This window comes from Balaenoptera physalus (assembly GCF_965194825.1).
Source record: "Balaenoptera physalus genome assembly, chromosome: Y".
Taxonomy (NCBI): domain Eukaryota; kingdom Metazoa; phylum Chordata; class Mammalia; order Artiodactyla; family Balaenopteridae; genus Balaenoptera; species Balaenoptera physalus.
Window position 1 is genome coordinate 1,872,174 of NC_138904.1, and position 22,068 is coordinate 1,894,241.

The 22,068-nt window shown below is 42.9% G+C and overlaps 1 long non-coding RNA gene across 1 annotated transcript in view; it reads left to right on the top strand.

The window, feature by feature from the left end:
- LOC309653451 overlaps positions 1-9,702 on the top strand; it is a 61,091-nt gene extending 51,389 nt beyond the window's left edge. Inside the window, exon 3 of the long non-coding RNA XR_014259170.1 lies at positions 9,396-9,702. This is a non-coding gene — a long non-coding RNA (uncharacterized lncRNA). The remainder of the gene's footprint in view (positions 1-9,395) is intronic.
- The last annotated feature ends 12,366 nt before the right edge of the window (positions 9,703-22,068 follow it).

A 22,068-nucleotide genomic window follows, 5' to 3' on the forward strand; every position in this document is an offset into this window, starting at 1 on the left:
AGATGCATCCTTTCTTCTGTCTTGAGACCCTCTTGTTCCGGGAATGAAAAAAACAAAAAACAAGAATTGGAGTTGAGATTTGCACACAAGTAATTCCAATATGCTTTGCTGCCATAAGTACCCCTTCTTCTGATCTTGGATACAAATTATCTAAGAAACAGTGCCTCTCCCTGGAATGGCATTTGAAAATCCAAATTTTTTTTTTTTTTTTATGAAACTTGACTTTTTAAAATGTAAATCCGTATTTACTTCTAAGTGAAAAGACCATGTTCCAATAGTTATGGCATAGCATGATGACCATTACACAGTTTTTGTAAAATTATATATAAGCAGAGAAAGAAAAATCTCAATGTTAGATGAAGTCATTCTAACATTTGAAACCTGAAGAAAAAACTTTCTCTCCCATCCCATGTCCAGTGGGAAGTCCAGTATCTCCCCCAATATTTCTGTGAGTTCCTGACAATTTACGTTCCCATGCTCATTTCTGATTCTGAGTTCTTGCTTCTTTTTAACTCTTGTGCTTTGCCTTCCCTGGTCCAAACTTGGTCCTTATTCCTTATTCTCCCGAACCATTTCTTTATCCATTCAAACTGTCACAGACACAGTATTTGTGTCTATTGTGGTTAAGGAGGTCTCTACACGAGTGGAGCTTACGTTCTCACTCAAGGCATTTGTAGGTGTGTTACTGATGTGAATGCAACCATTAGACCCCCTTGATGAAACGTGACTTTGGATGCTTCTGGGTTTCAGGAGAAAATTCTAACTCCAGGATGGACTTCCAGACGGTAAAGACTCCCAGGGCTGGGATTATGTGATCCCTGTTAACTCGGAGCAAATGGCTTTGGAAAGTCCAGCCTCTGGCCAGGAGGAGCTTCCTTAACACTGTTCCAGAAAACAGGGGGAGATACAGAAGAGCCCGCATCTCCGAAAAATACAGTCTGCGTGGGTTGCCTGGAATCCTTGAGGTGAAGGTTCTTGGCTGAGGGGCGGTAGTCCAGCCATCTCTGGATGGAACAATGGACATTTTCCAGCCGCATTTTCCAGGATGGCCAGCAGGTTGTGGCAGAATGGAAGATACAGATTTCGGATTCAGAAGGCTTCTTGCTGCTGCCCCAAAAATGTCCTACTCAATTTTCCATTGCCTTTAGACAACAGGCAAGCAAACTTCCACTCAGAAAATGCAAAACACCCCCCTGCCCCTACATCTCCGTCGCCTGTATCCTTTCTTTAAACTGCAAAGAAATCCCTGCTTTTTGGCAGAATTTTAATCAGTGATTCAAACTTCCTAACTTTCACCCGGAGAGCAAAATTTAGGTCCCTGTTGAAGGAATGTTCCAAAAATCTAGACACAAGCAACACACACATTTGAGGGCATTGTTTCATATCTTTAAACCCACGCTGGTTCTCAGTCTGAATGATTATGCCCCAGACAAGTTCAATCCTTGTGTGCCCTGATTTGTGGTTAGGACTGGCTGTATAATTTTCAGGGTCCGGTGTAGAATGGAAACGCCAGGCTCCTTCTTTAAAAAGGCTTAATAATTTTGAGATGGTGATAGCAGAGTATTAAGCCAACTGCAAGGAGGCCCTTCTAAGAGGGGAACGTGTAGGACATTTTACGGCACACACCACAAAGCCTGCCCTGCTGGTGGGTGTCAGCCCTCTGAATCTCACCTAGAATCTGAAGTGGCCTTCTTGGACAAGCTTCGGTTCTTATTAAAAGCATCTCTGAAATTTTAGGTGGGGCTGGACAAGCACAGACATGTTCCTAGACTTTTCATGTTTAAGGTAAGAGCTTTATTTTGGCTGAGCACTGAAAGACGGGACAGAGCCAGCCTTGCAAAGAGCCGGATGGGGAGGAAAAGACGTGGAACTAGGGTTTATGGCCAAAGCGGTGTGGCTTCCAGGAACTCTGTGCTGGTCTTTGTAAAATGGGAGAATGATGGTTGAGGTCCCGAAGATTATGATGAGCAGCTTATAGGATATTCTAAATGGGAAGGGAAGGGCTTTCCCGGTGGCACAGTGGTTGAGAATCCGCCTCCCAATGCAGGGGACACGGGTTCGATCCCTGGTCCGGGAAGATCCCACATGCCGCGGAGCAACTAAGCTCATGTGCCGCAACTACTGAGCCTGTGCTCTAGAGCCCGTGAGCCACAACTACTGAAGCCCTCGCGCCTAGAGCCCATGCTCCACAATGAGAGAAGCCACTGCAATGAGAAGCCCGTGCACCGCAACGAAGAGTAGCCCCCGCTCGCCGCAACTAGAGAAAGCCCGCGGGCAGCAACAAAGACCCAACACAGCCAAAAATAAATAAATAAATAAAATAAATTTTTTAAAAAAAGAAAAAAAATAATAATGGCTCTTCCTAAAAAAAAAAATGGGAAGGGAAGACCTTGGTGGGTTATAAGGAAAGCATGGCTTTCCTGACACTCACTCTAGCTGCCATGTGGGGAGATGCAGAGAATGGGTGGTGGGAAGTAATACCCAGTAAATCGGGGACTGTAGGGGACATGCTGGCAGCAGTAGGCTAGGTGGGCGAGGATGGTAGACCTGCCCGGAGTAACAGCACTAGAAATGGCAAAGAACGCCATGACCAAGGAAACCAGCTGGTGTGGGTGGGCCAGTCTCTCATATATTTGAGACCCATATTGGCAATAGGAGTAACCAGACTTGCTGGTCATGGACTGTGGGCTGGGGTGCAGAAGAATGGACAGGATACTTAATCACTGATGACTTCTTGTTTTCTTGTTTGAGCCACTGGAGGTAGGCTGGTGCCATTTGCAAAGATGGTGCTCAAGGGAAAAACCTACACACGGCAAGCTCTGAGTTCGAGATTCTATCACCGAGAGACCCAAGTGGAAATACCAAGGGAAGGCTGGATGTGAGGACCCCATTGGTCTGGAGATGACGAAGAAGCAGTTGGGGAGACTGGTTCCAGCCGCACCTGTTGGTGTCCTTGATCATGTCCTGTGCTAGTTCAAATTGGCTCTTGCCTTCTGAGGACATGAATTCAACAAGTTCACTATTTCTCCTCTGAGGCTCCAAGAATGCCAACCGATGCTCCTTTTAAGAACAGAGTAAGTTCAACATCATTTGCCGTCTGTGCCGATAAAGTTATTACCTACAAGGGAATGATGCGTGACCAGGTAAAATCGGGAACTGACCATCTCTCTTTTTTCCCCCCAGAAAATCATTGCCAATTTAATTAAGAATATTTAATATTTGGGGTAAACAAATATAGTCATGGTACCCAAATATGTTGTCCAAAGGACTCCTTCCTTAGTGTTACTGCGCTATGGACAAAATCTCATAAAAGTGTTTCTGTAGAGCAATTTTTGTTACATTAGCAGAGCTGTCTGTAGCTAGATCATGAAATGGCATTGTGACATGGAACTGAGCTTTATGGTGATCTTAGATAAAATAGTTTTCTAGGAGGGTAGTAAAGTGGTGGATCCTGGTGGCATTTTAGGAGAAAAAATCAGAAGCTCTTCTACATTTCAACTCTTAGAATATGACCACACCTCTTTTTTTTTTTCCGATTGGCAATATGACATTTTTTTTCTTGTTTTCTTTTTCAGGTACTTCAAAGAACTCTCCATGATATTCATGATAAAGAGGTCCTGTTGGTGCTACCAGAAAAAAACCCTCGTGAAAGAGGCAAGTAAATACAATTCAAAACAGACAACAACCTCCAAACCCAACTTCATTGCATGGAATTGAGATTCCAGAGAAGTAGAAAGTAACCAGATGCAGAGAACCATTTCTTATGCGTGATTCCAGCGCTCAAGATGATGAAAGAATTCTTATTTACACGACTTATGACCACATCTGTTTTGATGTCATTATTTTAGCTCATGAATTCAAGGCAGCTTTGAAGCCGATTTTTCACCTGTTTTATATATTCATTCAACAAACACTTAGGAGAGTGTGCTAAGGACTTGAACAGTTCCTACCTAATGAATGCTGGGAGAAGTGAGTTTCCATAGGATGCAAGATGGACAGATATATAGTTACACCCTGCTGGCTGTCAAGTGGGTTTTGGACTAAACAAGAGTGGCTCTTGAGGAGATGTCAATGAGAAAGGCATTGCAATCAGGAAAGTAAGAGATGATAAAACCTTCAATCTGGCCCCTGGCATCAGAGCTGGAAGGGTTTAGGCTGGTCTGGGGAGATATTTAGGTTAAAGCAACAAGACAGAAAGAGTAGATTAGAACCACACCCTCGGATGAATCTACCTCAATATTTTCCTTTCTTCCTTGTTCTGCACCATCTTTGAGAAAGAAGCTGTACTCTCATGAAGGGTCTTCTTTGAGCTTTTGGTCCATTAATAAAGGGCCATAATGGAACCACATCAAGCCTGAGTAAGGAGCTAATCCCCACCTCGGAATCTGGGGGAATTTTATGGGGCTGCTGCAGGGAAGTTGTCTGATCAGATGAAGCCTGTGGTGACCCACCAAATTGCAGAGAAATAACTTCCAGATCTGGGGGTTGTCCTTTCACAGGGCATTTCCTTAGGGTGATATGGACAAAATTTCTGGCTTGGACAGGTAGTAAGTATAATCCGGACCATATTTCTTTTCCAAAAATTAAGTCAAGAAGTGTCATGGTTTCCTGTAATGCATGGCTCACTGGACTCTGGGGGATTGTGAACTCCACTCCTGGCTCTGTCTCTCACTGATTTTATGGCTTGAGGCAAGTTCATGAAAGTGGTCGGTGGGAACATTTCTACAGATCTCACTGCTTATCGCTTTCTTTTTTTCCTTCCAGCTCTATTGAGATATAATTGATATACAGCACTGTATACGTTTAGTGTAATGATTTACCTACGTTATGAAATGATTATCACAATACGTTTAGTGAACATCAGACATCTCATAGATATAAAATTAAGTGGAAAAAATAGATATTTTCCTTGTGGTGGGAACTCTTAGAATTTACTGTCTTAACAAACGTTCATATATAACACACAGCAGTGTTCATTATATTTATCATGTTGTACCTTAAATCCATTTGTCTGCTTTGTACGTGAGCCCAGGAGACACCACTTGGGGGCCCTTCTCAAAGCTGAAGAAGAATTTGCAGAATGCTTGTGTTATCCCACAAGAGCCAGGGGACACAAGAATAGAAGAGGGAGTGCCAGTGTTTTTTCAGATATACACCCAGGAGTGGAATTGCTGGGTCATATGGTAGCTCTATTTTTAGTTTTTTAAGGAACCTCTATACTGTTCTCCATAGTGGCTGCACCAGTCTACATTCCCACCAACAGTGCAAGAGGGTTGCCTTTTCTCCACACCCTCTCCAGCATTTGTTATTTGTGTTCTTTTTGATGACGGCCATTCTGACAGGGGTGAGATGATACCTGATTGTGGTTTTCACTTGCATTTTCCTGATGATTAGCATTGTTGCACATCTTTTCGTGTGCCTGTTGGCCATCTGCATGCCCTCTTTGAAAGAATGTCTATTCAGTTCTTTTGCCCATTTTTCAATCAGGTTGTTTGTCTTTTTGATGTTGCATTGTATGAACTGTTTATATATGTTGGATGTTAAATCCTTATTGGTCACCTCATTTGCAAATATTTTCTCCCATTCCGTAGGCTGTCTTTTCATTTTGTCCATGGTTTCCTTTGCTGTGCAAAAGCTTTTACATTTGATTAGGTCCCATTTGTTTTCTTTTGCTTTTATTTCCTTTACTTTAGGAGATGGATCCAAAAAATATTGAGAGCGCCAGTGTCACTGCAATGATTTCAAAATCAGACTTTTGCTCCTGGATCGAAGGCACACCTTCTCATTATTAGGATGACAGCGCTTTGGATCTATAAGTTTCCAAAAACCACAATCCGTTGGGAAAAACTCATACACGAAACACATCATACTTATTCATTCTAAACATGATGTGTTTTCCCATGCGCATCTGCTTTTCCTACTTTCTGTTAAAGGGAATGCATTCTACCCTGTCTGGTTAATTTCCTACAGGAAGCATCTCTGACTATTGGAAGTTGGTAGACAGATGTATTGTCTCCATTCTTTTCTGTGTGCAATTCTATGAGTGGTAGATGTAGCAGAGAGGAGAGCATAGGGAGGACAATTTTTATTACGTCAGGAAAGCCAGACTCAGCTGGCAGTCCCCACACACCTTCTTTGGGAGGCAGTAGTGTCTGAAAGTGCCGAGAAAGCCCAGACATACACAGTATCACTTCAAAACAGCCACACAGCCTTCCTCTTTTCCAGGAGAGGTTTCTGCACCAAGGGACCAAGGAGACGGGTGTAGCTAAAAACTTAAAAGGCAGGAGTTCCAAGACAGTGTTTGTATGAGTTTCCTGCGGTGGCTGTAACAAAAGTGACCACAAACTGGGGGCTTAAAACCACAGGCATCCATCCTCCCCAGTCCTGGGGACCAGACGTCTGAGGTCAAGGTGTTCTAGGCCCGCGCTCCCTCTGGAGGCTCCAGGGGAGGGTCCTTCCTGCCTCTTCCAGCTTCTGGGGGCTCCAGGCGTCCCTGGGCTTGTGGCCGCATCCCTCCCGTCTCTGCCTCTGTCTTCACAGGGCTTCTCCTCTGTGTCTGTGTCTCTCCTCTTCTGTCTCTTAGAAGGACCCTGTCATTGGATGTAGGGCCTCCCTCATCCAGATGACCTCATTTCAAAATCCTTCACTTTATTCCATCTGCAAAAATCTTTTTTCCAAATAAAGTCACTTTCAAAAGTTCTGGGCTTAGAACCTGGGCATATTTTTTTAGGAGTCACCATTCAAACCACTACAGTTTCCATATTAGGTATTTGCCTGGCAGCCAGTGTATTAAGGTGGGTTTCTGTGTGTTTTTAAAGGTTGAAAAGGCAGCAATAATAATAATGTTATTCCTGACATACCGCTTGGTATTTTAGCAAAATAAAATTTCCCTAGATTTGCTTATGAATCTTTACAATAAACAGCAAAGAATAGACTGTTCCACGTTTGATTTGAGTCTTGGATGCAGTAAAGGGAAATCTTAAAAGTCATTAAAAATCTCACTACCTCCTGATGGCTCACCAGACACCTTTCATGCTTCAGAAACAGCAAAAGAAATATAATTTCCAAGAGGAAGAGTGAGCAGAATTCCACGTAGACATCTACGTCAATGGAAAACGTAGCTGGGTAGACACGGCTAGGAAAACGAACAGAGAGTAATTTTCAAGATTTCCTTTCAGTAAAAACAAAGCTTGCTGGTTCAGAGATAAAGGAAAGTAAAGTGCATTTTTTTTTTTTTTTTTTTGGTAAAGGAAAGAATTCTAAGGTTTGGAGTAAACTGCTTGATATTGGCAGGAAAAGTGTGGCTGGAAATATAAAAGTGCCATTTTAGTTCAAGGTGACTCTGCAATGGTTCTGTGAAACTCCTCTTATATCCTATGCTAATCTGATTGATGTATGCAATATCAGAGCACAGGAAACCCATAGAGACCCATGCTTTACACATCCATGTGGGATTCTGTGTATAAAGAAATGTGTCTATCAATACAGGTTATTGGTAAAATTAAATAAACATTCTTGGTCTTCATGTCTTTCTGGGTTTGCCAATGCTTGGTATACACCCAACTCCAATTCTAGAGGATGTATATTATCTCTCACATCATGGATCAGAGCAGATTTTCAAAAACCAAGCGGAAATTCCACTCCCATGAAAAAAAATTCTTCCATTTCAAATAGAATAAGCCCAACTGGTGCTTTTGAAACAGCGGGATCAACTCAGAGTCTAAACTCTTTAGTTCTCTAATCATCAGCTGTAGAGTTGAAATATTAACGGAAATTGCTAAAATGTTGGAAAAACTCTGAACAGATGGATATACCATAAACCATAAGACGTCCATGACCTTTACCAAAAGCAGGTGAGAGTCACTTTAAAATTTGATGATGAAACTACACCTAGATTTTTTTAAAAGATCTATGGCAAATTTTATTTATATCAGACAAATGTTAAGTTAATCATTGCCCCTAGTTAATGCATATCCCAGAACTTGTGACGTTGTACATGAAATCTAGACTCACTTGCTGTTTTTGCAGAGTTACATGGAATTGTTTATGGAGTCCAAATGGAATTACAGCTTAGCTGGCTTCCGTGCTGAAGGGCTCTGATCACTTCCTGAAGGGAAAAGAATGTGAACTCTTTGCAAAAGCATCCTACACAGCACATTCTCTTGGAAATGCAGTGGCTATTCGATTTTTCATGTTTGTGTCCATGTGGTCACTTGGAAATGTGATGAATTTCTACAGATAAATAGTTAGATGAGCGATAGATAGAGGGCTATAGAGAGAGAGATAGTTAGAGATAGGGATAGACATAGATAGATAGAGATAGATGATAGATAGATAGACAGACAGATAGACAGGATAGATAAATGGCTGGACAAGTGGGATGGAAGAATGGATGGTTGAATAGATAAATAGATGGGAGATAGAGAGATGACAGATAGGTAGATAGACAGATGGGAGATAGAGAGATGACAGATAGGTAGATAGATAGATGGGAGATAGAGAGATGACAGGTAGATAGATAGATGGGAGATAGAGAGATGACAGATAGGTAGATAGATAGATGGGAGATAGAGAGATGACAGATAGGTAGATAGATAGATGGATGATAGGTAGCTAGAAGACGGATAATAGGTAGATGACAAATGACAAATAACTTAATGATATTAGATGATGGATAGATAGATAGATATAAATAGATAACACAAAACATCTGGCCAACAAGATAAAGGACAGAATAAGTATACTGAACCTAAACTTTCCACATACCTATGCATCTGCTGGCCTTCCTCTTTCTCAGGTGCAAGGGGTAGTCTCAGACTTTTCACACCCAGAGCCCTCTCACCTGGCCGTTCTCTGCAGTGAGGTGCATATTTACACCAGGAATACCAGCAGTTACGATGGGACCATAAAAGTAAATGCAGAAGCTGCCTTACGGCGGACGGAGGGCAATGGGATTGGGTTTCAGCTACCGTAGCAACTGTCCTGGCTGCGTCTCTGCCCTGCGTGACCTCAGCCCTCGGCCAGGCAGGCCCCCTGACTCAGCTCTACATGGGCCCCTGTTCTTTATGCCTCACAGGGACCCACAGGGAAATTCAGAGAATATCCCATAAGTAACCGACATGGTATTCAGTAACATCATTCATTCACAAGTCAGTCAGATTGAAGTGAACACATTTGAATATACTAAGCCTGTCGAACACAGAAATCCCTTCTGGTGAAGCAGAATTGCGTCATCGAACCAGTTACGGTGAGGGGAAAAAAAAGAGTCATACAGTCAAAAAGTTAAGCCGTTTTAAAAAATATATGTGATTTTATTTAGAGTTTGTTTTACACATAGATGTAGGAAAACATGGAGGACTTCCTTTTTCTTAACTTTTTATTTTATATTGGAGTAGAGTTGATTTACAAAGCTGTGTTAGTTTCAGGGGTACAGCAAAGTGATTCAGTTATACATATACATGCATCTATGCTGTTTCAAATTCCTTTCCCATTTAGGTTGTTACATAGCACTGAGCAGAGTTCCCTGTGTTATAGGGTAGGTCCTTAGGGCTTTCTGTCTTGTATGCCTTGCATGCAGAGTTCGTATCCCATAATAAGCACCTTGGTCGAGTTCGTCAAATGAATCAACAAATATGCAAAATGTCTGGTCCCGGATCTTGGTTGGCATCGGGTACAACACAACGTTTTCCAATATACGTCAAAGTTTCCACAGATAATAAGCTGTATTACTATTATTGTTAGTAGACTTTACTTTTTCGAGCAGTTTTAAGTTCACAGAAAAATTGAGCAGAAAAGGGACTTCCCTGGCAGTCCAGTGGTTAAGACTCCGCCTTCCAATGCAGGGGTGGTGCAGGTTCGAGCCCTGGTCGGGGAGCTAGGATCCCACATGCCACGTGCAGCGTGACCAAAAATTTTTTAAAAATTGAGCAGAAGATACAGAGATTTTCCCTACATCCCTTACACCCCAGCACGCATGCACAATCTCCCCCACTATCAACATCCCCACCAGATGGTACATTCTTTATGAGTGATGAACCTACACGGATATGTCATGATCACCCAGAGGCCATAGTTTACCTTAAGGTTCACTCTTGGTGTTGTACATTCTATGGGTTTGGACAGACGTGTAATGACATTACAGTATCAGAGTATTTTCACTGCCCTAAAATTCCCCTGTGGTCCACCTATTCATCCGTCTTCACTTCTTAACCCCTGGCAACCACTGATAATTTTACTGTCTCCATAGTTTTGCCTTTCGCAGAATGTCATAGAGTTGGAATCCTACAGTACATGGCTGATAATCAATTTTTGAAGTAATATACCGAATTCTTTTCTTGGAAAGGAAACGTTTCTTTCTTTGATCAAAGCAATGCTTGAACCGCTGCCATGTGTCCGACGTTTTATTGACATTACCTCATTTAATTATTCCAACATCCTCGTGAATTAGGTCTTAACATCAGCGTAGCTCAGAGATTCCAAGTTCAGGCAGGATATGAGGGAAGGAGAGTCCTGAATTGCAACCCCTTTGTCATTCACTCCATCGTTGCTCAAGGAGACCCCAGAGTCTGCTGTTGACTTTTAGGGTCAGTGACCTTACACTCACTCTATCCCTAGCCAATCATGTGTTCTGAGATACATTAAAATCTCCTCGGAGCTGAGATTTCAGAGAAGTTAAATGTCCTAAGGTGAGTGGTCTTATTTAGGAAATAAGAACAAGGCTACTTGAGTATACAATTCACGTTTTATTATCTCTGCTCTTCTGCTTGATTGCATTTCCTGCATACAAGTGGGGAAGACCAAAAGAATTTTGGACAAATGCCTAGTGCAGACAGAGCTATTAGAAAAATCAAAGGAGGCAGGGCCTAATTTAATAAGCAAAATGTTCCGCCTGGTTCTATGCACACACTGGAGAAGTCTTGAATTTTCATTTGGTAGCATAATTGGAAAGAATTCTTTCCTCTCTCTTGGACATTGTATGTGGATTTTACCCTACCTTACAGTTTTGGGCAATCAAATAAAACACAAAAAGGTTATGAGTCTTGTCATATCCTGCCTAAATTAAACAGGAGAGCGATTCAGAAATTTCTGAGGGGCTCTGGGGGACTCATTGGGTCTGTCCTGAGTGTGTGAATTTGTATGGGAATCCCAGAGCTTCCTCTTTCTTCAGATGCCCTTTCCCTTCAGTTCTCTGGGGCCCCTTCTCATAATTAGTAGCTTGCAAGTCCCTTCCTGCCCTCAACTGAAGTCCCTATAACCTCATTGCATGCAAATAAAGAAGGAAATGAAATGTCTACCTATAATAAAGGAGAATTAAAGGTGAATGAGCTCTGTTGTCATTTGTATGTCCGTGTAAGTGCTTGGGCGTGTGATTTCACCAAGCTTATGTTAAAGTAACCACGCGCTTGGGTTAGCTCCTACTGAATATATCTGAGTTTAAGAGACATAGGAAGGGAAAAAGCCATTTATATAAGATGGTGCACACATGAAACAAACAGCTGGAGGGATGGACACACGAATATAATCAAGGGGTAGGAGAAATAAATACAGATGACAAATATTTGTGTAGGATAGTCAAAAGAAACATCAGATGGAAATAGCCATAGGCGGCCAAGAAAAAGCACAGATGGTGAAGAGATGTAAAATAAAGCAGAGACTGTTTTCACCCTGGAAGTGGTCATGGTTCTACGTGTAGAATCCAGGTAGGTTCCCGTGTCTTGATCGTGGAAGCAGGGATGCCAAGATCAGCAGGAACCAACCGCCTCCCCTGCCTTGCAGTCCCACACTCTTGGGCTCAGGTGTTTGCGGGAAATAAAGGTGTCAACGTGCATCTGTGATGTCCGCCCTGTTTTTTCCAGCGCTCAGATTCCATCACTGGCGCACTGCCAAAAGCTGAGTGATACAAACAAGGCAGCTCCTCTCCAACAAGGGGAAAGAAGTCTCAGCTTGTCTCAGAACCTTTCTGATTAGATTGATTCGATTTGTGCTTTGGCTTCAAAGTTATTTTTAAAGCTCATCCTAAAGTAAATACAGCTAATGTTCTGTATTCACTGCAAATGGATTCATTACCCAGTACGGTGGTAGGATCTAATTGATCTTTGAAACCAATCAACGTGATGTTGTTAAATCATCCATAAAGATTGACATCCAAAATGTTTTTAAACATCCAAAAGAGAGAAATTTACTTCTGTCAGGTTTTTTCTTTTTTTCTTTTTTGAGCCTATCTGCATCTAACTCTTGTAAAGACAGAAGTAACCAGCAAGGTTATTTATACATAATGTAAGTGTGACGATAAATCCTATGATAATCCCCTTAACTTTAACAAAAGTGATTTCTTGGCTTCACAGCTTAGGAAGGATCTCATTGGACATTGTAGATAGATAGATAGATAGATAGATAGATAGATAGATAGATAGATAGATAGATGATAGATAGAAAATAAATAGATGATTGATGCATAGATAGATAAATAGATATATAGATGATAGATAAACAGATGCTAGACAGTTAGATGCATACGAAGTTACTTTATTTCTTAATAATTCAATTTTACTATTTAATTGAATCAAGATTTATACAAACATGCCAAATAGTGAACAAAATGTCTGAAAACTATTTCAATTAGAGAGCTGTCTTGTTCCGTGGTGTATGAGAATCTCTCCTTCATCAGAACTCTCTTAACTTCATCACTAACTGTGACAAGAACACTCTTTGATTTGTAGTCTTTTCCTAAGATTTCTTGGCCATCATGTCCCATCCATTTGAGTCAGGCCATCGGTTGCTCACATGCCCAGCAGAACTTTTTGAAAGCTGGCTGACGGTCCATCTGTTTCTCGGATGATTACGTGGGGGAAAAATATTTTATTGCCTTTAAGTAACTTCAAGAGTTTTAAATATTGGCAACCCTTTGTCTCTCTTGTCAACAATTTTTAATGTGACCTTTCCTCTTTGACTCTTTTATTACTCATGAACCTCACATATGTTCTCAGTAAATCCTCCTCTATTTGTACGAGAATTTGCTTCACGTGTAAAACCCGAGCGGGGTCCTAGCCTCCGATCATTCTGAAAGGTTTTTCTACACAAGCATCTGATGCGCCACCTAGCCGTCGTGCGGTAAGCGGTGAGAGATTCCTCAGCATGTGATTAGCCCTCTGTACCTCGTCTAAAGGACACTCCCCACAGATGACAGTCAGGTGCTAAGTCATTCTGAGAACAGCAAGAGGCCCCGCCCCAGATTTCCAGATCATCCTCAGGGGGACCTCATGCCACCCCTCTTGAGAACCAGCGCTCTGAAGACTGTTGAGGAGAGGGAAGAGGGTGGAAGGCATTCAGAAAGGACTCCTTGTAGACTCAGAATGTGTACAAGTATCAAAATTAAAATAAAAGAGTGTATGGAATGTAAATTTCCGCAGCCACTGTGGAAAACAGTATAGAGCTTTCTCCAAAAACTAAAAATAGAGCTACCATATGATCCAGCAATCCTGCTCGTGGGCATATATCTGGAAAAGACAAAAAGTCTAATTCGAAAAAATACATGCACCCCACTGTTCATAGCAGCACTATTTACAATAACCAAGACATGGAAGCAACCTAAGTGTCCATCGACAGATGAATGGATAAAGAAGGTGTGGTACATGTATACAGTGGAATATTACTCAGCCATAAAAAAGATGATGGACCTAGAGATGATCATACTAAGTGAAGTAAGTCAGACAGAGAAAGATAAATATCATATGATTTCACTAATATGTGGAACCTAAACAAATGATACAAATGAACTTATTTACAAAACAGAAGCAGACTCCCAGACATGAGAACAAACTTATGGTTACCAAAGGGAAAAGAAGGTGGGAGGGATAAATTTGGGAGTCTGGGATTAGCAGATACACATTACTATAAATAAAATAGATAAACATATATATTCTTCTTCAGATTCTTTTCCATTATAAAATACTGAGTAGAGTTCCCTGTGCTATACCTACTGTATATACAGCACAGGGAAGTCTACTTAGTATTTTATGATAACCTACAAGGGAAAAGAATTTGAAACAGAATATGTATATACGTATACATATAACTGAATCATTTTGCTGTACACCTGAAAGTAACACAACATTGTAAATCAACTGTACTTCCCATTTGGGGCCGTGCACATGGTGGAGCTGAGCCAAATCTCCCTCCACCCCATGGAAGCCCAGTGGAAGGTGTGGATGCATTTATACAAGGAGCCCAGGGTTTCCCAAGAGCGATGGCATCCAGGAGTTCAAGGCCTCCCAAGCACCTCTGTTAGACCGAGGCCAGCTGTCAGGGATGGAAGACAAAGGCCCCTGACCCAAACCCCAAGTGTCATGCGCAACCCCTGGGGGAAAGACCACTGCAGTGATCCCGGAGAGGCAGCAGGGAGCGGTGGCGAGAAGCGAGATCTTAAGTCCCTGCCCCGGAGTTGAACCCGGGGAGCCTGGATGAAAACCAGGAATCCCAGCCACCACACCCCCTGGCTCTTGCCCCCAGTGAGAAATGCATTTCTCATGGAGACAAAACTGTAAAAACAGGCGGAAAATTTATGACTAGAGACATAGCACAGCAACAAGTGGGAGAGCACACAGAGAAACGGTTTGTTTAGTTAAGACAGAAGCAAGGCAGAGATGCCCACCCGGAGAGCAAGGGTGTGGGCGTCCCCCCTAACGAGGAGAAGCCCAGGAAAGAGGCGGTTAGTTCATTCATATAGGGCAGTTCTTCCCGGTCTTTGCTTACCTTTGGCCAATTACCTGGTTTCTTTTTCCACACGTGCCCTGCCTAGGACCCTCCTCAACACGCGTGTGCAACTATTTTCTAAGATGGATTTCAGCCCAGAGGCCTATGGGACGGCCTTAGCATCACCTGTTATGGGGTGGTGCCCCCTCCTTTTTGACCCCCAAGGAGCCTTTCTGCACATGTGCAATGTCTCCCTTGCCCCCAGGATGGGAAATGTATGACCTCTTGATCTTTTAACAGGGTTTAGTCCCACTCTGTCCTTGCCATAAAAATGTCCGATGTCCGGTTATTTACCTTATTTCTGTTGCTGGTTTTTATATCGAGGTGCAGATCTCGAAATATAGACAGGAGTCCGGTCATAAATATGTAGTCCTGGGGCCCGTTTGTCTCTTGCTTCAGGAAATGTAAACAGGAGGCTGGTAATGAATGTCCGGCCTGGAGCCCATCTTCTTCTCACCCCGGGAAGTGTGAACAGGAGGCCAGTTGTAAATGTCTCGCCTGGAGCCCATCTATCTCCTGCCTCAAGAGGAAGAAGGGGGCTGAAATGCTGATTTCTTGTCTTCACAGCCTAGGAAGGATCTCATTGGACATTGTAGATAGATAGATAGATTGATAGATAGATAGATGATAGATAGATAGAAAATAAATAGGGAAAGATGTAAAGATGGGGAACAGGGCCCAGCAGGAAGCAAATACTGCCCATGTCCCTCTGCCCTCTGTATACAGTGCCTCATGCCTCCTTTCCTTGTACAGGAAAACAACAGAGGGGACCCTGGTCCCCAGGGATGGGGGTGCCCAGACTTCTAGGAGCGTGTCACCAGGCTCAGAGGGGGCGTCCTCTTTCCTCTTCCCAAAGAAATGACCATAGGTCCCTTTCTCACAATTGTGGTCTTGTCCTCAGGGTCACTGGATGCCTTCTTGTGCAAGCGGGGCAAGTCGGCATCTTCGGACACACATGGTAGCTGTGGCAGCTGTGTGAGCGCTCCTGGGATTTTCCGAGGATAGAGAATTTATTGATCTAAGGATTTTAGTTTTGTTGAGAATCAGCCTCTTGAAGCTGGAGGGGGACTTCTCTTTCACCCCGTGATGTTTGGAATGGTTGTTTCCTTTCGGAAGGGTGGTGCTCCCAAGTTGTAGAAGCTTCTAGGACACGAGATCAAGGCGTATCACAAGTCTTTATAGTTACCGGGGGTTATGTGAGTAGTTTTATGGGGATTAGGGACCCTTGTCTTTTCCATCCCTTCCTGCCCCGTCTGGCCATTCACTCTTCCCTGAGGGTTCACCCCTGTAATTCATTGCTTCTGACCTCTGGGGAGGCTTTGCAACACCAGAGTGTGATGCAATATTCCTGTCATTATGGTAAAAATAACAGACGAGTCTGTTTGCAGAGATGCTTGGGCGCTTAGTCTTCTCAATCCAAGTTCTGAGGCCGTTGTCATACAGAGAAGGGTGCGGGGAGAGATTCTGTTCACACCTCCCACCAGGGCCAAGCGGCTGGAGACCCTGGTGAAAACACGCACAGACACAGACACACTCTCACGCACACACACACACAGACACACCACACACACAGACATTCAATATTTATTCTGGAAGAGACTTTTTTTCTCCTTTTCCCCCTCTTTGTTTCACTTGCATCTTCCCAGTAGCAACAGTGGCCTCAAAGCTATAAAGTAGAGGCTGTTTCTCTAAAAACCAGAGGGCGTGGTGCAGATTTCTGATTTATTTTCCTTAAATCTTCCAAAGGGGCTGGAGAAGGACATAAGACAGAACTTGAAGAACATTGAGTCTTAGTCCGACCCTGTGATTTTTGGGTGTAGCTTTTTATTTTATTTCTTTTTTTTTTTTTTCTGTGCAAGGTTAAACAGAATGGGTGTTTTTTAGGGGGGAGGGTCGACATTTCTTTGAGTGTTTTGCAAGTGTAGAGATCTGAGACATAAGGAAGGGACTTGATGTTGGCTGTGATCAGCCTGTGTGATTCAACTGAACCAGTTTTCAAGCCTCCTTGAAACCACTGGGCGTGAAAACGCTTGGGTTGTGTTAGTGCCGCTGGAAAACAAATAAAGGGAATGTATACAATAGAAAACACGGAACAGGCCAGGTGAGAACATGCAAACAGGGTCATTGGTGGCATCAGGTGGCTTCCACCTTGATTTGAGTTTTTTTAAATTTAACATTTCTCCCAGTGCCGTCCTGCTGAGAACAGTCTAAACCTTGCAGAGGAAGAAAAATAATTTTCAGCAATGTTTTCAAGTTCAGTGGGTATGACTAAGAGAATTAAACGTAAAACAGATAATCACCGACAATTTGGAACAAGAGGAGGATGAAGGGGGAGAATAATGTGAAGTCAGTTCTTCTTCCTATTTCGGACCAGGGGAATCCAACGGTCCTCCTGAAAGCTGATTAGGAAACAGAAGTGCGCACATGTTACCAAACTCAGGTTCGGCTGGTCGCTGCTCAAAAGGCAATAATCAGCGGGTGGAGGGCGGCAAGCATTGGTAGAAAGGAAAGTTGCTTTATTTAGAAAAGCCAGCAGTCTGTGGAGAAGCTGGACTCATGTCCCAAGACCAACTCTGAAGCTTCTGCTCAGCCAGGATCGTTTTTAAAGGGAAAAAAGGGGGAAGAATCTCAGCGAATCATCAAGACAAGAGGTTGGGTTCTGTATCATATCCTCCATTGCGTGCAGACTGGCTGACTTTTCCTTCAGACATCCTCCTGCCCACGTGATCTGCCTGCAGGATTGCTAAGGGTCTCTTGGGGGTTGAGAGCTAGTCGTGTTTATAAATTGCTTCATTCTTCATTCTTACTTCTCTTTATCTAGGAAAAGAATCAACGGGTTAGGCAAGGCATGGTGTGCCTTCAGGAGAGCACAAGTCAGGACTCAGCTTCAATTGCTTAGTGATCTCATTCCTATAATTAGGTTCTTTTAGGGTGAGAGGGGGATAGAAATGGGAGGAGAAGGAAGAGGAAAGGGGCAAAAGAGCTGCTTTCACACGTCTTGTGGAGAGTTTCAGAAAAAATCATCCAGAACCAAAAATGTGATGTCCAATATCTTACATTTGTCCTGTGGAGGACGTGCTTTTCACGTGCCTTTGACTTTGTGAATGCCGGTGCTTTTTATTGCTTTTTATTGCTGTATTTCATGCGTCCACCACCCTTGAAACTGTAAACCAACCCGTATATAAAATTCTGATTCTACTGTTTACTGGCTTATTTTAATTTGTTCCATATTAGTAGAGATACTATTCTCACTTTTTCTCTCGGGGCAGGGTGGGGGGAAAGGGCAAGAAAATTTGTTTTGTTTTGTTGTTTCTAGGTAAAGCCAGACCTCTGCCCATCACACTGCTTATGGGGAGACCACAGTGGGAATAACCCCGGGTTGGCATGTGTATGAGTTTCTTGGGGCGGCCGTAACAGATGACCGCAAGCTTGGGGTGGGGCTTAAGCGAACAGAAATTGATTCCTTCACAGTTTTGGAGGCAGAGTTCTGAAATCAAGGTGTGGGCAGGGGTGGTTCATTCTGGACGCTCTGAGGTAGTGTAAGTTCCATGCTTCTGACAATCTTTGGTTTTCCCCAGGAAGGGGACCAGAGCCTGCCAGCCTAAAATATACCTTTTTTGGGGTATATGGATTATTTTGAACTAACGGTGATTGAGAACCTGCAGATGTAGGAAAAGCGCTTTACCTCCCCCTCACTGCCTAAAAGTGGAGTACAAATTTCCCCTCTTGTAAAGGAATTTGACATTTATAAAGATAATTTCCATTTGTAAAAATGTCTTTGTACCGGAAAGAGAGCTACTCCCAGACACAATTCTTATCATCTGAGAGATTCTCTCATCTGTAGAACAACCATTATTTACCATACATTTCCTCCCCTCCCTTCCCACAACTGGCCTCCCACACACAGAAGCCCAAACCCCTTTTCCTTGTTTTAGTCTAAGATGCTATATAAACCCTAATTATCGGGTCACCTCCTTGACCCATATTTTTCTTTGTGAACTCCTGTGCATATGTGAGTACATGATTAAAGCTAGCTATTCGCACATTAACGTTTCTGAGTTTAATTTGCAGGCCCCTGGTATAGAACCGAAGAGACTAGAGGAAAGAGATTTTTTTTTTTCCCTTCCCTGTACTTGGCTTGTAGAAGCATCACTCCAATCTCTGCCTCTGTCTTTGTATGGCCTTCTCCTCTACTTCCCTCTGTGTCCTCTCCTCTTTTGATAAAGACACCAGCCCACGTTAGGTGGGTCTAGGGCCCACCTAACATCAGTATGACCTCATCTTAACTTGCAATGGAGGACGGAGCCCTAATAAAGATGGCCCCATGTGGGTGAATTTTTCAAATATGGATGTATTTTTCTCTCTTCTCTCAGGAGATGATTTGCGTTTCCCTGATGATGAGTGACGTTGAGCATCTTTTCAGGTACCTGTTGGCCGTCTGTATGTCTTCTTTTCATCCGCGGAGGTCTTATCAAGGAGGGAGGCTGAGAAAACTCAACCAGCTGCTGCCTCCAGGGTGAATCAGAGATAGTTCCCTTTTAAAATTTTCTAATTTTCCCTTTTCTAATTTTCTAATTTTCTGGACCTTGTTTTACATCTTAGCATTGAACGCCGGTTAGCTGTGTGGGAAAACTTGAGAAAGCTCTCAGTTTACACGGTTTATAGGAACTGCCCACTGTGTGACTTGCTATTCTAGCCACCCAGAAGGCGGAGCTCACTACGGGTGAGACATTTGGAAAAATAAGCTTCTCGCTCAGAATATTCAAGCATATGTTTTGTCTGTATAATAATTGTGTTTTACTTAGGATTTTTAAAAATATGATTTTACCTAAGGATCCATTTGTAGAGTGTTAGACATCATTATTCAACAGTCTCTCCCAAATCAACTGTTTTGGCCCTCATATGGGCAATTAAGAGGAGACCAGAAATCAGTGGAAGGCCATCAATGTGCATCTCCTGTGGAAATGCACAGTCACAGCCAACGATCTTTTCTTTTTCATGTTTAAGGAAGTAACTGATACCTGCTCATAAAATACTGGATTTCTGGTTCCTAGAAGAGATTTTTACAGCTTTGAGAGAACTTCAAGGGCAACCTTGAGTTACCAAGCTCCACATCAAACCCAAAGTCCTAGGAAGGTCAACCTTTGATGTGACTCAAAGACTCCAGGTTGTAAAATGTATGGTTCATTTAATTTGTAGAGGTTTATCCGTATGTTTACAACACACTTGGGGAAACTGGAAAAGCAGAGTTTCACAGCAACTTTACTGACTTATACAAGGCTGAGAACCACCTCTTCCGAGAATTCTGCAGATCTTCTTCTCATCCTTGTTTTACCCATGCCCATGAAAAATAAGGCCGTTTCAGGCTCTCACCGTGGTATAAATTGGTATCACCTGGTAGACAAAGTAAAAGCAACTTCCTGAATTGTACAGACTCTTGGACAAAGCAAATCACACTCTAGGAATGCAATCTAAGGAGATATTTTAAATTGTAGGTGCAATCGTGTTTACTGTGATGTTGTGTATAGCACTGTAATAAAGGGAAGCAATGTAAATATTTATCAGTGGGAGATGTGACAAATCAATGACAATAAATATATTCAATAGAATATTATATAGCCAGTGAAAAGGATTGGGCATGTATTTATATGATAAATTGAAAAGACTATGAAAAGCAAGTTACAAAGAGTACCTGTCATGGAATGCACTTTATGCTAAAAAAAGATTTTAATAAATTTATTAAATCCTTACAAGTGTAAAATTATATGTTAAATGATAACTGAGGTTATAGGGATGGGAAAGAGGAGAGGAGGTCTTCCCTTGTTTTTAATCTTTCTACATACATGTGTATTTAACTATTTTTTGCTCTTTGCCATAAGCATTTTTAACCTGTTTATCTAAAATGGAGGGAGAAGAGAGAAAATGGAGATGTAATATTTGGGAAAAGCCTCTCTCTCTTCTGTGCTGTGTGTTGCTATTTTATGAATGCCCTAAGAGCACATTGGTGTTCGAATAATTCTCGCAAAAACAGACAGGAATCTATTGTGAGACCTTTCTAAAAATGACGAAATGATTGGGTGTGCTTTTGTATGTTTGATACATCAGCTTGCAACTGCCAGGGAGGAAGAAACTTTCCTGTACCCTTCCAGGCTCTTCTGGCTGGTTTAAATTAAATTAACATGAGACAGATGAACAGGAGATCACACAACGTTTAATGACACGTACACATGGGAGAGGCCGGGGAAAACTGAGTCACTCACCAAAATGACTGAACCCCTCCCCTTAAATACCATCCTGAGCTAAAGACAAAAGAGCCTGTTGGGGTAGTGATTTGGGACCTCAAAGGGGAGAAAGGCAGTTCCCGTGGAGAAGGAGAAGCAAGTGTTTGTAAACAAGTGTTTGCTGGGCCTGCAGAGACAGGGGGACACAGAGAGGACTGACCTCTGGGCCCTGCTGAGTTTCCATCCCTCTACATGCCTGGTCCGTATTCTTTGCAGACACGTCTGGTGATGCTCTGTTCTGGAAACAGACGTTTATCTAAATTTTCTAGGGAGTTAAGTTGGGGGGTGGAGGTAAAAGAAAGACTTCGTGAGTCTTCTGCTTCTAAAGAGTCGTTGACCACCATTCATCCTCATTACCAAGCCAAAGAGATGCGTTTTGGGGCCGCAAATCTTACTCCCCTACATGGTATACAGCTATTAAATTCCTCTTTTGGATGAAAGAAAACAAATCCTCTCCAGGGAAACAAATCACTCGGCTCCACTCCCAGCTAAGTGAACATGCTGTTCTGACTTAGAGGCACATGGGCGAGCTGACCCCCATCCTCCCATCCCATACATCAGGCTGCGAGCTTTTCAGCGGGGAAACAAGGTTCAACTCTCACCTGCACAGCACCCCTCTTTACCTGGCCAGGTGAACAGAAGGGCTGTGGAGAAGAAGTAGCTTCTCCAAGTTTGTGCAGACTCCAAGGTGGACAGATTCATGGCATCACGATCATTTGGGTGGGCGGAGAGGAGACTTCAGGATGGGCACCTTAATTAATCAACAAACACTTTTTTGGGTGGCCGAGATACACCAGATGGTGTGCTTGGTACAAAGGGGACCAGGATGGATTCCTTCCTGGGCTTCTTTCTGGGAGGGGCCGGCAGACATATGCACAGGGATGAGGGCAGCTGGTACAGATTACCTTAGCACAGGTGACCCGGACACGGGCCAGGTGTAGGAATGCAGAGATCAGAGCGGGCTTCCTGATGCCTCAGCACCTGGGGGGATCCCTGGGGATGAGGGGTACCTGGAGGGTAGAAGGGGTGAGTGTCA